Source organism: Amphiura filiformis, chromosome 1 (assembly GCF_039555335.1).
Source record: "Amphiura filiformis chromosome 1, Afil_fr2py, whole genome shotgun sequence".
Taxonomy (NCBI): domain Eukaryota; kingdom Metazoa; phylum Echinodermata; class Ophiuroidea; order Amphilepidida; family Amphiuridae; genus Amphiura; species Amphiura filiformis.
In genome coordinates, this window is record NC_092628.1 from 67443292 (window position 1) to 67459166 (window position 15875).

Here is a 15875-nt window from a genome sequence, read left to right on the forward strand (position 1 = left end):
CTGTATGGCTCAAGTTTTCTGAAAAAAGCACACCAAGCTAAGTATTGTCCAACAAGTATGGTCCTTTAAGTCCTGTTTTTAAAAGATATTTCTTGTCATGCGACTGTACATGTAGGTCTGATGATGCACCAATTCCTTGTACAATATTCTAGCCACTGAGGAACTAAGTTTGTAGGTAGTACGTACTGACGGCCTAGATTTACTTGTTATCCTTGTTCACCTGCATGTACACACAAAAAACCAAAGAAATGCAAAATGTGTTATTGATATACCAGGATCGTTATTGATATATACTATATAATAGTTGAAAGATGTCCATTACTTCTGCTCGGGTTCAGTGTTTATAATGCAGCACATGTGTTTTAATTACATGTTTTTTTCCTCCAACTGCAAATGGAGGAAGTAAAGCAGGATGTAGACCTACAAATGTACCTAAGGTCATTGATTTCAGATTGCATTATCACAGGTACACAGTTTCATTCTGCTAGATAATGAGCTATATTTGAAAGAAGAATACATGTGATTGAAGAATTCAATTAGACAGTAACATTTATAATAGGACTGCTATAAATATTTTTTAAAGGTCATAGCCAAAACATGACTGTATGCCTTTAATTAGCTTAAGGGTACTACACCCCTGGCCAATTTTGTGCCTATATTTGCATTTTTATCAAAAATTATAGCACATTGGTGACAGGTAAGATATGTATATTATAGGGGCAAGAACTATAACTACTGTACTGAAAATTCAGCAACTCAAAGCAAGTAGTTATTGATTTATTGATTAAATATTGGTTTCCCCTCATTTTTTACTGTAACTCCACAACTGTTGTCTGTGCTGAAATAAAATTTCCAGTGCAGTAGTTGTAGTCCTTGCCCCTATAATAAACATATCTTACTTGTCCCCAATGCGCTATAATTTTTGAGAAACATGCAAAATAAGCACTAAAATTGGGCAGGTGTAGTACCCCTTAATAGCCCAAATAGTTGTGAATTGGGATACTTCTCCGACTGTATACCACTTTCAGGATGACAAAAATATTGAGAAAAAAACAACCTTTTTCTGGAATTTCCAAAATTAGGGTCGGTATTCATTTGTATGGTCAGAGAAGATGTAATAAAGAGGAGGGTCAACGGAATTATATCCTTGAGATAATCCCGTAGGTAATCCTGTCGCATCTATTCATAGTCCTTTATTCTCAAGTAGTTAGACATCCACTTGAAATATCTATGATGTTATGTGTGTGACCGCCCATGGTTGACCAATTTTCACTTCAGAATTGAAAATATTTCCAATGTTTCTATAGAGAATTTGTTAAAAAGTATGAAACGCGTGTGTTAAGGACCTGCTGCTTGGATGGGATACCACATGTGGATAATACAAGAAAGAAATTGAGTGCTGTAAAATTTCCCCCAAATCCACCGTTTTTGTAAATATATAAATTTCTAAAGAAGAAATTTTTAGGATTTTTTTAGAGAGGTGATGATTGTTGATCATTTCTATTTTATTATTTTATGTATTTTCCTGTCATTTCCTGCCAACCTAATAAAGATATTCTGATAATTGATAACGTTCTTTATCATAAATAATAGAGTCTGAAAGTGGCAACAAGTAGCAAAAATTATAATTTGCCATGGAACTTCAGTCATATTTTATCTGAAATCTGACAAGATGACAGGGTCTGCATGCATGGTGTGTATGGCATGATGACATGCATACCTAAAAGCAGTTAGCTGCAACTTGTGTATCACACCCATCCCGGGTTCAAACCCTATTGTGGTATTCTATTGTAAAGCAACTAAATAGGGTAGGCACCGGAGTTTCGCGCGATTTAAAACGGCAAAATGCGCTGGCCACTTTTTCAAAATGCGCGAAAATGCGCCAAAAAAATAGGTCAAAATGCGCTTAAAATGCGCGATCCCCTGTTTTCAATGCAAAACACGAAAAAACATCGGTAAAACAATGTGGCATGTCAATCAATTACTGAACGACTTCGGTTCATTTCCAGTTTCTGGAAAAATAAAAAATAAAGATGGCGACCATCACAAATCGTCGATCGAAATGTCGAAAGCAAGGGCAAATTTCCCCACATTATGCTTGGTTTAATGATCGTTATTTGTATTTTGATGTACATAAGTGAAGTTAGAACCAATATTGCGTGAATTTTCTTGTAAATGCTGCCGATTTGGGGCATAAAATCGTAAGTTTTAACTTTCAGCTTATCGATGGGTCAAAATCGTGAACATTCTCGATGGAACCCAAAATTCGCTTTGGACACCCAAATGCGCGAAAATGTGCGCTTTTGCGCGAACCGCGCGAAACTCCGGTGCCTAAAATAGGGTGATTCATCATTTACTTTGAGTGAGCGGTCTCACACATAATTTGTTTGAGGATAGCTTGATCAACCTCCTCTTTATTACATCTTCTCTGATAATATACATATCTTACTTGTCCCCAATGCGCTATAATTTTTGAGAAACATGCAAAAATAAGCACAAAATTGGGCAGGGGTGTAGTACCCCCTTAATAGCCCAAATAGTTGTGAATTGGGATACTTCTCCGACTGTATACCACTTTCAGGATGACAAAAATATTGAGAAAAAAACAACCTTTTTCTGGAATTTCCAAAATTAGGGTCGGTATTCATTTGTATGGTAAAACAAAAAAATTTTTCCAGATTTTCCAGATTAGGGTCGGTCGGTGGAGGACAAGCAAACAATCTTTTTTTTAACCTAATGTAAGGGTCAAAATTATTGGTGATTTCAAGATGACTTGGGCCTATTTACAACACAAATAGCATGTAAACAAAAAGGTAAACAAATTAAATTGGCCACATCTTGATAAATAATGATAATTTCTTTATTTTGTTAATACAAAGTTCTGACAAGTGATGTTTGTACATTCACTTCTAATAATTTATCAAACTACTGTTTGACCTATTTTCATTGTAAACAAGAAGTAAACAACTTTTGTTGTGTTTTTTGCTATTTTTTGTATATATGGGCAATTCCAAGCAAAAGTGGACATGACTCAAAAAAATGAAATTGCCAATATATATTTCTTTTAACTTTTATATTATTCCAAACAGATGTAAGGTTCAAGTTATAAACTTTTTTCTGCATTTTTCTAACATTTTGGTTTTTTTTAAAAAGTTTCTTTGGAGAGTGTATTTTAAGTGAAAAACTCCTGTTCAACTTAGATATTTTCCAAGTGGGCCTATTTTATTAAACATGGGCACTTTTCTTTTAAATTTGATACATTTTATATCTCTGAAATATGGTCTTCAAGAAACATCCAACACATTTTAAATAATCCCCACTAATTTTTTTTTTCTTTCATTAGCGTTTTCATAGCACTAAATATGGCGTAGAACAAGTTACCTAAAGATTCATTTTTTTATGTATTTTCAAAATGTTGGCAATGTAATTGATGCCACTTATTATTTTCCTTCTACTAGTAGTGCCTTGAGTAAAAATAAGAAATTAATATACAAAACACTATCCATCACATAATAATGACCCATTAAAAACTGTAGCACGAGTTACCAGTAGCACGAGTTACCGATGTAGCACGAAAGTTACCATAGCCCACTTCCGCATCAGCAAAGGTAATGCAAAATAGTCCCAAACAAAAATGTTTGGTAGACTCATAACCGGTGCGATCTTACCTTTCCGATGTTGATTAAGATACTTCTTGCATCGATCCCGAGATGCGGAAAAAACCAATAGTCATTTTGTCCCACATAAATGAATAAATAACAAAACCCCGATCCCGAAAGTGGACTCACCCATTCGGTGACGTCACACACGATAATCACCCTTATCCGACTTGGGCAGCCCCTACTCGGCCAAACTTGTAGGGGCGGGGGTCGGGATAATCAACATCGGAAAGGTAAGATCGCGACGGTTATGAGTCTACCAAACATTTTTGTTTGGGACTAGACTCAGTACACCGGTCGATCTTACCGCTTCCGATGTTGATTAAGATACTTCTTGCATCAACATCTGAAAGATCGATCTAGCAAGTAACCGACGGATGGAGGTACAAGATTGGCCAGCATCTGATAAGGATCGGGAGAGTGGGTAGCATGGTAATCGCGAGGTCAAACTATTTCCCCCCCTCACGGCCGGGAAACAGAAAGACTACGTGAACAGACAAAAACCCCTGAACCGAAAGTTCAGTGGTTAAGAATAGAAACACTGGTTCTTACCATGTTAGAATTCTGATTGTCCGCAAAACACCTGATACCCAACCACCATATTATCTCCGCAGAATAGCCCTGGAGAACTTATCGCCTGGTCGTTGGTTTACGCTTTTGTAGTAAACCGTGGAAAAGGACGACGGGTTCTTCCAAGACACAGCCTGACAAATCTCTTCTATGGGGACCCCCCTATGGTAGGCCCACGAAGATGAGATAGATCTGGTTGAGTGGGCCTTGGGGCGAGCGTCTTTTGCCGCCCGAGTCCACCAACACCTGGACCAGCCACCGTGCCAGAGTCTGTTTAGCGGCTGGACCGTGCGGTTCTGGCGTGAGTGATAAATAAGCGGTCATGAGCCCCTCTTAAGGTTTGTGTTCGCCAAGGTAGTGCTGTAGCGCCCTCACCGGGCACCACACCCTGTCTTCGGCTATTGACGAGCCCTGCCCAATACTGGGGAGGAAGAGGGGCGAGTGTCGGAATGTACTTCGCTCATTTTTTGCAAGGAAATCCGGGCGAAGAAACAGCGTCGCCTCCGTTGTTAGTAACACGGAGGCTGACTTGAGACTGCGTGTGCAACTCTGAGCAGCGCCGTCCGAAGCCAACGCCAGAAGAAAGGCCGCTTAAGAGTGACGTATTTAAGGGTCGCTTTGACAGGGGCTCAAAAGGGGACCCTTAATATACTCCAAGACTGTGTTGAGGTCCCATGGAGGGACCACCTTCCTTTCCGGGCGGGCGCCGTTGAACATACCGTCGAGAAGAAGACTTAGGGACCCATCTGAATTGATAGTCGACCGCCTTCAAATCCCGATGAATCGAGAGAATGGCTGACTTATAGTTGGCTATCGTTGCCTGCTGAAGTCCTGACCTGAACTTTTCTGTCAGAAAATCTGCCACTAGAGGCACAGGGGCTCTAGTGGGAGATGTATTTCTCTCATCGCACCATGCGTAGTAGGGAGCCAAACGCTGACTATACGCACGGAGGGTAGACTCGCCTACCCCGGCGATGAGAGAAGCAGCTTCTGATGAAAAGCCTCCTCCGCCAAGACGTTCCTGATAAGGGCCATGCAGCTAACTGCAGGTGCTCTAGTGGTAGACTTGGTACCTCTCCTCCGGGCATCCGGAGTAGATTTGGTAACTCGGGGAGTACTCGCGGCTGAGCCGCTAGTAGATCCACCATCGGTCGAAACCACAGGTGTTTCGCCAGAACGGTGCTATCAGAATGACGTTGCAATCCTCCTCCCGATCTTGGTCACCACCCTTGCGAGCAGTGAGATCGGGGAAAGCGTAAGCAGTCATTCCTCCCCAGTCTCACGGACAGAGCGCCCACGGCGAATGCCTGTGGGTCTGCGACCCTTGAGCAATACACCGGCAGCTGATGATTTCGATGAGATGCGAACAAATCTATCGAGGGTGGTACATCACCGAAGATCGCTCTGGGCGACCTGCGGAGCAAGGGACCATTCTGTAGGTCCCGACACCTTTCCTCGTGACAGATCGTCCGCGAGGATGTTGGTGACTCCCGCTATGTGCATCGCTCTCAACGTAATCTGCCTGGCCTTGCACCACCCTATCAGGCGAGTGCGTGCAGGCATAACCGTGGTGACCTGGTGCCCCTTGTCTGTTGAGGTAGGCCACCACGGTTGTGTTGTCTGTTTGGACAACGATATGAGATCCACGATCACCTTCTCGAAATGCTGGAGAGTTCTCTCCACTGCCCAAAGTTCGAGAAGGTTGATATGGAACTCCGTCTCGCGGGCCGCACCATAGGCCCGAGACTGAGTCCTCGTGGATGTGGGCCCCCCAGCCCAGCTTTGACGCTGCCGGTCGTCACCACGTGGACGCACCGCTGGTGCAGGAAACCTGACACCTTGAGTCAAATTGGGCTGATGGGTCCACCACCAGAGTTCCTCTCGCGATCTCCGACATCGAACCGCGAGGGATATTGGGTGACGACTGGGCCTGTAAAAGGCTAGAAGGTGTAGTTGTATAGGCCTCATGTGAAAGCGGCAGTATGGCACGAGGTCTACCATACTGGCCATAAGGCCCAAAACCTTCATCCATGCCACAGCGGGTGCCCCTCTGACTCGGCCAAGAGTCGGGCACACCTCGCCATGTTCGTCACCCTCTCGGTGAGGGCACCGCGATCCCTCCTTGAGGTTGATCTGGGCCCCTAAGAATAGTGGTGTCTGCGTCGGGACCAAATTGGATTTCTTGACGTTGATCAGAAATCCCAGGTCCCGCACCGCACGGACTACTAACTCCACGAGACACTGTGTCTCCAGCGGGTGCGTCCGTAAATGAACCAATCGCCCAGGTAGCAACACATGTTGACTCCCCTGCGCTTCAGGTATGCTGCCACCGCTTCTGACCAGGAGTGTAAACACTCTGGGGAGGTGGACAAGCCGAAATGGCAGGCATCGAAACTGGTAAGTTTGACCCTGTACCTTGAAGCGTAGAAACCTCTGATCTTGAGGTGCGCTCGGAACATGCAGATATGCGTCCGAGAGATCTAGCGATGCCGCCCACATACCCTTGATGGGGCAGGCTAGCACCGAAGCGAGAGACTCCATTCTGAACCTCTTGGGCCTGATGAACTCGTTCAACGGCTTGAGGTTCAGAATGGGCCTCCAGTCGCCGGTCTTCTTTGGAGCCAGAAAAAACGTGCTCCAAAACCCCTTGGTGAAAGGGGGGTAGACCGGGACAATCGCTTGCTTCGTGAGAAGCTGAGTGACCTCTGACAGTAGTGCCCGACGCTGGGGGCCGTCTGGCGGCACTACCGTGGACCTCTGAATCGTGCAGGCGCACGAGGGTGGCTGGTAAATTCCAGCCTGTAACCCCACTGACCACTGACAATACCCAGGCGCCCGGTGAGATGGCATGCCATCTCTGGGCGTAATGCACAGCGGCCGCCCACAGGGGAATCCCTGTGGAAGTCCAAGGCCTGCCGGCATGGACTGTCGACCGCCGTGCCCTCAGGACCGATCTGGTTTGCCACCCTTAGAAGAACGGCTCTTCTTAGGGGGCTTGCCATATGGTCCAGCACCACTCTTGCGCTTCCCAGTTTTCTTGGGAGGTGCTGGAGTAGCCTCGGGCTCGGGTGTAGTCTGTGGTGCGCGTCCTGCTGAAGCCGGAGCTGGCGCTGAAGAACGCTTAGAAGACTTCTTCTTCTTGTGCTTCTTCTTCGCTTTACTGCCCTTCCCTTGGTCAGGGCAGCCTCCGACTTCTTCAGAGTGCTCTCATTGGTGGCCTTCTTTGCCCGGTCCTCAACCGTAGCGCAAAAGGCCTGTCCAAAGAGTAGCCCCTGTCCCACCGAAGTCTGACTTCTTCATTGCATCAGCAAAGTCGGAGCCGTAAGTTGACTGGAGGGACAGACAGGCATCTCCCGGCGGCGAGATGACATCCTATGGGCTAGGCCCATAGAACTCTCGTTGAGGTTAGCTGTTAGCACCGCTAACAGATTAACCTCGCGGAAGAGTTCCGACGTTGCCCCGTGGTCGTTCGCTACCTTCCTACCGAGGTGCTCGGCAAGCGTGGTAGCGACGCTAGAGACTCTGATAAGCGAGCGTGCTCGCTTATCGATGAGCTTTAGCTCCTCCTCCCACTGGGGGGAGAACGACCCGTGCGCCTTGGCCGCTAGCGGCAGGCGCTTGGCAACGTCTGGATCCATGTCAGGGACCCTGAGGTAGGTTTCAGAGTCCTCCTGCGAAACACGCAGTGGAAGCGTGCAAGCACGCAGCGGCGTCAAGCTCCAGCGAGCCTGACAGCCCCACTGAAACCTACCCTTGAGGTCCGCCGGGAATGCAAGTGCGCAGGCGACCCTTGTGTGGACGCGCTAGCTGGGCATCTTACTGAAAAGATGCCCTGGTCCTCCTGAACGGACTCCTCCTGAGAGAAAGCCAGGCCCAAACCTTGGGCCACACGGCTCATCACCTCAGCGGTGTCCGCAGGCAGACCATTGCTAGCGAAGTTCCTCACGGGAAGCGGGGAAGGATACCTGAAGCTAGCTGCACAGTCTCATCAGACTGTGAGTCGCTACTGGTTTCATCTTCCGACTCCTTTCCCTCGCCTTCAGACTCTGACTCACTCTCTGATGAGGAAGAGATCTGACGACGGGCATCTGAAGGTGGACAGGGAGGTGTCGCCACCGTGTGGCTAGCCAACTGAACACCCGCAGAAGAGGGAGTACTCCCGCTAGCCCCCGGGATGCGAGCTATAGCACCCCGGGATCCGCACGCTCTCGCTGCTGTCGCCCTAGCCATAGCAGTGTGCGGCCTACCCTGAGCTGTATCAGGGTTAGCCACTCGCCGCCGGGTTGGGTAACAACTGGTGGTACTGCTTGCCCAACGCTAGGCGGCACTTGCCACGGTGGTAGACCGTGGAAGAAACCACCCTGCGGCGGATACCACGCGGCATACCCTGTTGGTAGCTGACCCTGAAAGGATCCGCCACCAGGGAAACCCCATGGAACGGCAGTACCAGTACCGCCTCCCCCTGTTGCCACAGAGACTGTGGTAACCAGGACGCAGTACTGCGGTACCTGCGTGGTTGTAGCGTAGGTGCCCGGTAGGGCTCCCGGCTGCGCACCACTGTACCCATGCCTCACAGCGCCCCCGCTAGAGGATCAAGCCGCAGTGTATGGGTACCCGCTATACTGGCTGTCCCTTGGCTAAAAGGAGCTTGCCTAGTATCACGGGTAGCTGAGCGTGTATACCCTCGATCAGTCACCCGCTACCTGAATAGGTAGTATCAATCAATGGAGCCATGCTCCGCTGAATAGATAGTGATCGATCATAAGAGGTAATTGACCCATTGACTGTAATGGATCACCCACGCTCTGCTGGCTCTCGAGGACATAAGTGGGTTGTTGATCAGCCAGGCTGTTCAAACTACCTACCCTAACCTCTTGAGCCTCGCCCAAGGTCGCTGTGTGTGGCGGACCACTCACGGCAGCTATGGGCGCGTGCATAGTGGCTACCACTGAAGTCAAGCCGTAGCTCGCCTCGGTAGCTGCCACTGTTTGCACTTGGGTCGCTGTCCCGTGAGAGACTGCGAGCCCCACCCCGGTATAGCCGCTAGCCCGCCCCGGAGGACAGCCGGCAGCCATTCCAAGGCCCAGGGAATCACTCGGCGGTCCCACCATGGAACGCTGCCGTGTGACAACCCCAGTTGGTTCTGCTAAGACTACACCTGAAGCGTTAGCCCCGGTATCGTCTCTGCTAAACCCATGCATCGTTTTCATTCGACCCTTGCGGGAACGAAAGGCGTGGATCAACCCAGGCAAGCCCGGGGGTGCCACTGGCACGCTGCGTGCTACAGCCCGGCCGAGGCAAGTCCGCTGCACGCTGTATGCTAGGATTCAACCCAGGCAAGCCCGGGGTACCCTTGGCATACTGTCCGTCGCCGGCTACTTCGCTGGTGCTAGACCCGCCGTTCGCCAGCAATAGACGGGTGTCCACCTGCAAGAAGCTCGCTAGAGATCTCACTGGTAGACTGGTACTCGCCTGTTAGGGCAAGTACCGCCCTGCTGCCTGCTACTAGCTTAGACGTTAAGTCAGTGCTTTCGCTGGCTGGTAGGGCTTTGGGCTCGCTAGCAGTCCCCGGAGGGTCCGCCTGCTTGCCCGGGGCCGGAGCCCCAGAGGGTACCTTAGCGTGGCCCTTGCCCCGCGCTAGTACCTACCATATCAATCTTACCTGTAGGCTTCTGTTTCTTAGTCTTCGTCTTCTGTCTGTGTCGAAGACTTAAACGAGCGCTCCTTTCTAAATCCTTGAAGTGGATGTCCGATAAGCCTATGCAAAAGGAAGCACACTTATTTGATTTAGAGCAATCCCTGTGGGTGTAGCAGAGTGGATGCGGGTCCCACTCTGCCACAAGGGAAGGGCATGATTGACAAGGCCTAGACATTGTAGTAATCGGGAGCGTACAGCACTACCCCCGAACACAAGCTCAAGCCCAATAAACAGACCCACACGCACAGTGGCTGACGCTGATGTAGTGGTATGATATAAAAATATATATACAAAGGGATGAAAAACTGAAAACCTTTTGGGGAAGATTTGTCAGGCTGGTCCTTCGAAACCCACGAACTCTTAGCAGTAACTCGTCATCAGACGCGTGCATTGAAAGATATAACGATAGAGCACACCATAAACATAGCGATAATCACTCACCATACATGTATACACAGTACTGTACAAACATCTATTGTAACTTACTAGTCTGCTATAGTTGTTTTACGTGAGAACAAAATTAAAATGGCGCCCTAAGGGCGGCATTTTGAAAACGTGTGTCCCGTATATGAACGGAAACACACATACAAGCTAAGTTTTTTGATCGTTTTTGTCACTTTTCTAGCCGAAAAATGTCGTCAAAACTATCTCCCTAGCGACTATACTGGTTGGTTTTTACCTCAGTGTAACAAACAAACTGTATATCTAATCCTTTGGTTCGTAATGATACTTAGCGTTGGTAAAGAAAAATCCACACGCCTATCTCATCTAGAAACCAAGGAGGATAAGGGTGATTATCGTGTGTGACGTCACCGAATGGGTGAGTCCACTCGGGGATCGGGGTTTTTGTTATTTATTCATTTATGTGGGACAAAATGACTATTGGTTTTTCCGCATCTCGGGATCGATGCAAGAAGTATCTTAATCAACATCGAAACGGTAAGATCGACCGGTGTACTGAGTCTCTACCACTTGGCAGCAATAGAGGATCTCCCAACTACATGAATATGCATTTATATGTGACCATGGTATTGGTAACTATTTTTTTTCTTTCATTGCGTTTTCATAGCACTAAATATGACGTAGCACGAGTTACCGAAAGATGCATTTTTTTATATATTTTCAAAATGTTGGCAATTTAATTGATGCCACTTATTATTTTCCTTCTACTAGTAGTAGTGCCTTGAGTAAAAATAAGAAATTAATATACAAAACACTATCCATCACATAATAATGACCCATTTAAAACTGTAGCACGAAGTTACCAGTAGCACGAAAGTTACCGATGTGTACTGAGTTACCATAGCCCACTTCCCCATTACCAGCAAAGGTAATGCAAAATCTACCACTTGGCAGCAATAGAGGATCTCCCAACTACATGAATATGCATTTATATGTGACCATGATATTGGTAACAGCTTCCTAGCAGCAGTGTAGCCAGTGTGGGGGGAAGGGGCAGCCAGAATTATGCAGTTCGTAATTAAGGTGCCCATACACACACACACAAAAGTGTGTAAATAACAAAGGTTTGTAAATAAAAAATAATATGCAATATGCAAATAAGCTCATTAATATTCATAAATATGCAAATAACATGACACAAAATTATACAGCACATCAGGCCACCATATCCAACCAAACCAAGTTTGAAGTTGATTGGTTATTGTGTTTATAATGCTGCAAAGTGGATTAATGAAAATGTAGGCAAAATTTGTAAATAAGCTCATTAATATTCATAAATATGCAAATAACATAACACAAAACTACACAGCACATCAAGCCACCATTATTCTATCACCATACCGGTACCAAGTTTATTGTGTTGGTGCTGTACAGTGGATTAATGAATTTGCTTCCGCCCGGACAGCCAAACAAAGAAAGAAAGAAACAAACAACCAGGCAACCACACATGTGTGGGGGCCAAAAATTAAAGAGAAAAGTGACCTCCTGTCACAGGAAAATTAAAGTAAAAATTTGGAAGGCAAAGATAGAGATAAGATTCAAGGAGCCAGTTTCCACCCCGATCATGTGCCAAAATAGTGTAAATTTATTTATACCAAATTTTGCACACACCAATAAAGTCCTTTTGTTTTTTAAAAGCTCAAAGACTTTACATTGTACAGTCTCTCTAAAAAAACATGCTATTTAGCATATATCCCCCTATCAATACCTGGTCAAAATGATGCAACCAAAATGTTTAGCCCTCCACCCCCTAGGATCTAGCCTAAGAACCAATCAATTAATATGGGCCTCATGGAAGAACAGAGGATACCTTAAAACATCCACTGAATGAGTAACCGAGGCAAAAGAAGAAATAAAACAAACAAACAAAATAGATACTGGAAATCCTGAGATTAACAGCCACAGTGACATTGGTGATACTGAGATGTGTGTGGTTCTGAGATTTGTATTGGAAATTGGTTTGTTGTTGAGTGTAATGAGGCTCATTTTCCAGCTTAGTGAAGTGATTGAAATCGGGCAAACTAGAGTATTTGCACCAAGCAGGAAATGGTCTCAACCAAAAGATGACCAAACATTCTATAACTCAGAAAGCAATTTTTAAAAAACTTACAGAGCAAATAACCATGAACATTACAAGTTTTGTGAGGGAATTTTAGAGTCAAATAACATGGAAGTAAAAGTTTTATCAATTGTTGACTGTTCAATTTAACTATTTAAATTTAAGCCCTAGAATAAAATATCCAAACAGGATCAAGCAAGGCGTATGTAAGGCTGGGATGTTTGTATGTAATATGTGTGGTACATTGTATGCTGGTACATACACTGAATAGTGTTATTTGTACATAGATGGGTTATTTGGGGGGTTATTTGTACATAGATTGAGTTATTTGATCATTACACCAGTTGTTGAGGAATTGTTATCAAAAAAAATTGACATTTAGATGAACAATACCATTTTATATATGGCGGACAAACTGTAGTACGAAGTTACCGTAGTACGAGTTACCATGTTTTTTGCCAGTCAATGTAAAACTATGAGGGGCACAACTTTTTAAGGTATACCAAAACAAACCTTATTATAGCAATTACTTATCATATAATCAATAAGGCTTTAGTGTTTTTTGTTTTAGCACACCATCAAAATAAAAATGAGTGATTTTTAAGCATGTCCTCTGCTCAGTAGTACGAAGTTACCGATTTTACAGCTGTCCCATACATACAAAAGTTGATATCCTGAATTAGCAATACTATGAGGATCTAGCCTTGAATGTTGGGTATTAAAATACAAAAAATACAGATTCCAATCAAATCAATTTAAAAGCTGGAGCACAAAGTATGTAAAAGGACGCCATAAAGTGTAGCACGAGTTACCGTGGAATTGCCCATATATATGTATGTACCTTATTAATACTGTATTACCTGGGCATGTTGATATTACAGAACTAAAACCCCATTCTGAATTTGAAATGTTTACAATGTTCTATGTTCATCCAGAGAAGATGAGTTCATCTAATGACTGAAAATATCTGTTTACTGGTAAACAAACTAAGTAAACAAATTCAAATCTTAATTACGCCATTAAAATTGAATGTATTGCCTTCATTTCTAGTTTTAACCTACAAGAGAATATTCCAATATTCACAAATATCCAAATTTATCCTTTTTATAATGTTGTTGTACCATTCATGTGTAAGTAAACATTTAAGAAAACAACAAGTAAACAACATTTATCTTGCTGTACATTTGTGTATATCTCTATGGCATTACATAAAATCCAATTGCGCTGGAATGAGCCAACCGATTTTCAAAATTCAAAACATTTTCTGGGTAAGGCTCTTTCCATCTGTAATATATTCCTTGACATTCCTTCATACCAAGATCATTAAAAATTGGTTAATTTGAAATTCTGGCACTTGTTGACGACATACGGAAGCTGCTTTCATATAATTTTTTGCATGCTCATCATCACTGAACATTTATTTCCACATATTTGACAATGAAACTCAGCAAAATTTTAGAATTCCCCGAGAATGTACCCGCACCCGGTTACCCCTCCCCCCCCCCCTTGTCGGCGGCACTGGCCAAACGATAGACTGACCCACAGTCTCGGTTCATCAGTTCCATCTCTGGATAATGTGACAATTAATAATTACATATAATGCCCTATGAAAAAATGCCAAAGTCCTGTAGCCTCCCCCCTAGTTTTCTCCAAATACTCAGAGCCAAAAACCCATTCCTCTTCCTCCACAAATCGACGCCACTGATTACACACACAGCCGAACCATGCAGCAATCCCGGGGCAGCAATATAGAAAGTCCAGTGAGTGGTCCCATTCCGAGACTGAACTAATCTGTAGGCAATTTACCTTCCAAATAATCGCTCAATGAAGCCCGCTTAGCCCGGTGATTCTGATGTCAATTATGAAAGCCCCGCCCCAGTTTCAATTAAAATATGGTAGCACAAAGCTACAAAAAAAAATGTATGCCGCGAGATGTCCCATGGAGATCGGATGGGACACTTGTCAATAACTGAGAGGTATTGAGCTCAACTGCCACTACACGTCTGATCAGGGGTAGCGCTAACTTGCGCCATGAGGTCATAGGCGCATTCTTGTAGCTTTTGGCGCACAAAATTATCATTCAGAGGTTGCTAAGGGGTCATTTGAACCCTTTATTTCTATTGTTTTGGATCCATTGACATTGTTTCACAAAATTTCAAAATGTACGCGCAATATAAAAGGCAACCACTTGACTCTGACTTAGTCCTATTGTCCGTATTGCATATAATATTGTGGCGCGGCGTGCGATTTGCAAATGTTTGCATGTTATTTATCTAGGGAAGCCTCTTCAAACATCAGCGCGCTGCCAAGCTGCATTGATTGGTCGGATGCAATATTGTTGTTGTAGTCGCTTACACAAACGTTAATGCAGTGAGAACACGGATGTACAACTCAGTGGCGGATCCAGGATTTAAAGGGGATGCACAAAAGAAGAATCATCGGCGCGGCAGCCGGCAGTGCCTTATGTCGCGCTTGAGCGACGCAGGGGGGGTGTCAGTAGCGAGAAACTTTTGCAAAATGAAGACCTAATTGAAGCTCTTTGCTGGACAATTTTGGCACTATTATTGTGTATAATTTTTATTTGAAAAAGCCACAAATTTATGAAATGACAGCCCAATTGAAGGGTGAAGCCATTCGTGGACATAAATTATTGCTTTTTAAAGACATTTAAAGTATGGAGTGCCCAAACAAGAAGCGAAAAGGGCAACTTCTTTATGCACATAGGCATACGCAGGGGGTGTCTGAGATGTGCCCCCTCAGAAGTGAGACATTTCGCAAAGTGAAGACCTAATTGAAGCCATTTGGTGGACCATTTTCAATATGTGCCAAAATTGCTTGCCCCCCCCCCTCTCGGCTGGCGAAAAATTGCTTTCCCCCCCTTTTGGCTCGCCAAAATTTCTTTGCCCCCCCCTTCTTACCCTCCCCAGGGCTCATAATTATTGCACAGCCCTAAGGAACTTGTCCGAATTTTGAGCCACAAGTTTTACGTGGTGAACTACACAGCCCCCTAAGCTAACTTGAGACTAACTAAGTCTAGATCTATCAGTATCAGTATCATGGGACATGAACTATTAAATGCATTTAGCATGAGAACTAATGATTTATTTATAACTCATTAACTGATTGCCGGTCCGGTCTTTTTACAGAATCTGAAGAATCGTCACCTGTCTTATGTGGATTTCCAATACGTTTCAGCCCCATCCAAGATCATCAGCTGATCATAAACATGTCAAATACAACTTAACTTTATTAGCTCTCATGCTCTGCACCTTCCGCATCGATCAGCAGACGGTCTACCCGATCAGCATGCATCATGAGATGTGTTTTTAAAAAAGGTTTTTTTTATAAAAAAAAAAATGCTGCCAAACGGTGCTGTGCCATCAGTGCCAATGCAAAACTCGCCAATATTTGGGAAAATATTACTAGA

General features: G+C 44.7%; 1 protein-coding gene across 3 annotated transcripts in view; it reads right to left on the reverse strand.

Annotated features, from left to right (window-relative positions):
- Nucleotides 1–15705, reverse strand: part of LOC140151604 (uncharacterized) — a 23003-nt gene extending 7298 nt beyond the window's left edge. For 2 of the 3 annotated variants that reach the window (XM_072173987.1, XM_072173985.1), the window contains exons 1-2: nucleotides 15569–15691; nucleotides 1–220 (exon numbers count right to left, since the gene is read on the reverse strand). The exon at nucleotides 1–220 is cut by the window's left edge and continues 223 nt beyond it. The gene's annotated coding sequence lies outside the window, so the exon portion shown is untranslated. Of the gene's footprint in view, nucleotides 221–15568 lie in introns of all 3 variants that reach the window. The other variant, XM_072173986.1, reaches the window with a different exon arrangement.
- Nucleotides 15706–15875: the final 170 nt, after the last annotated feature.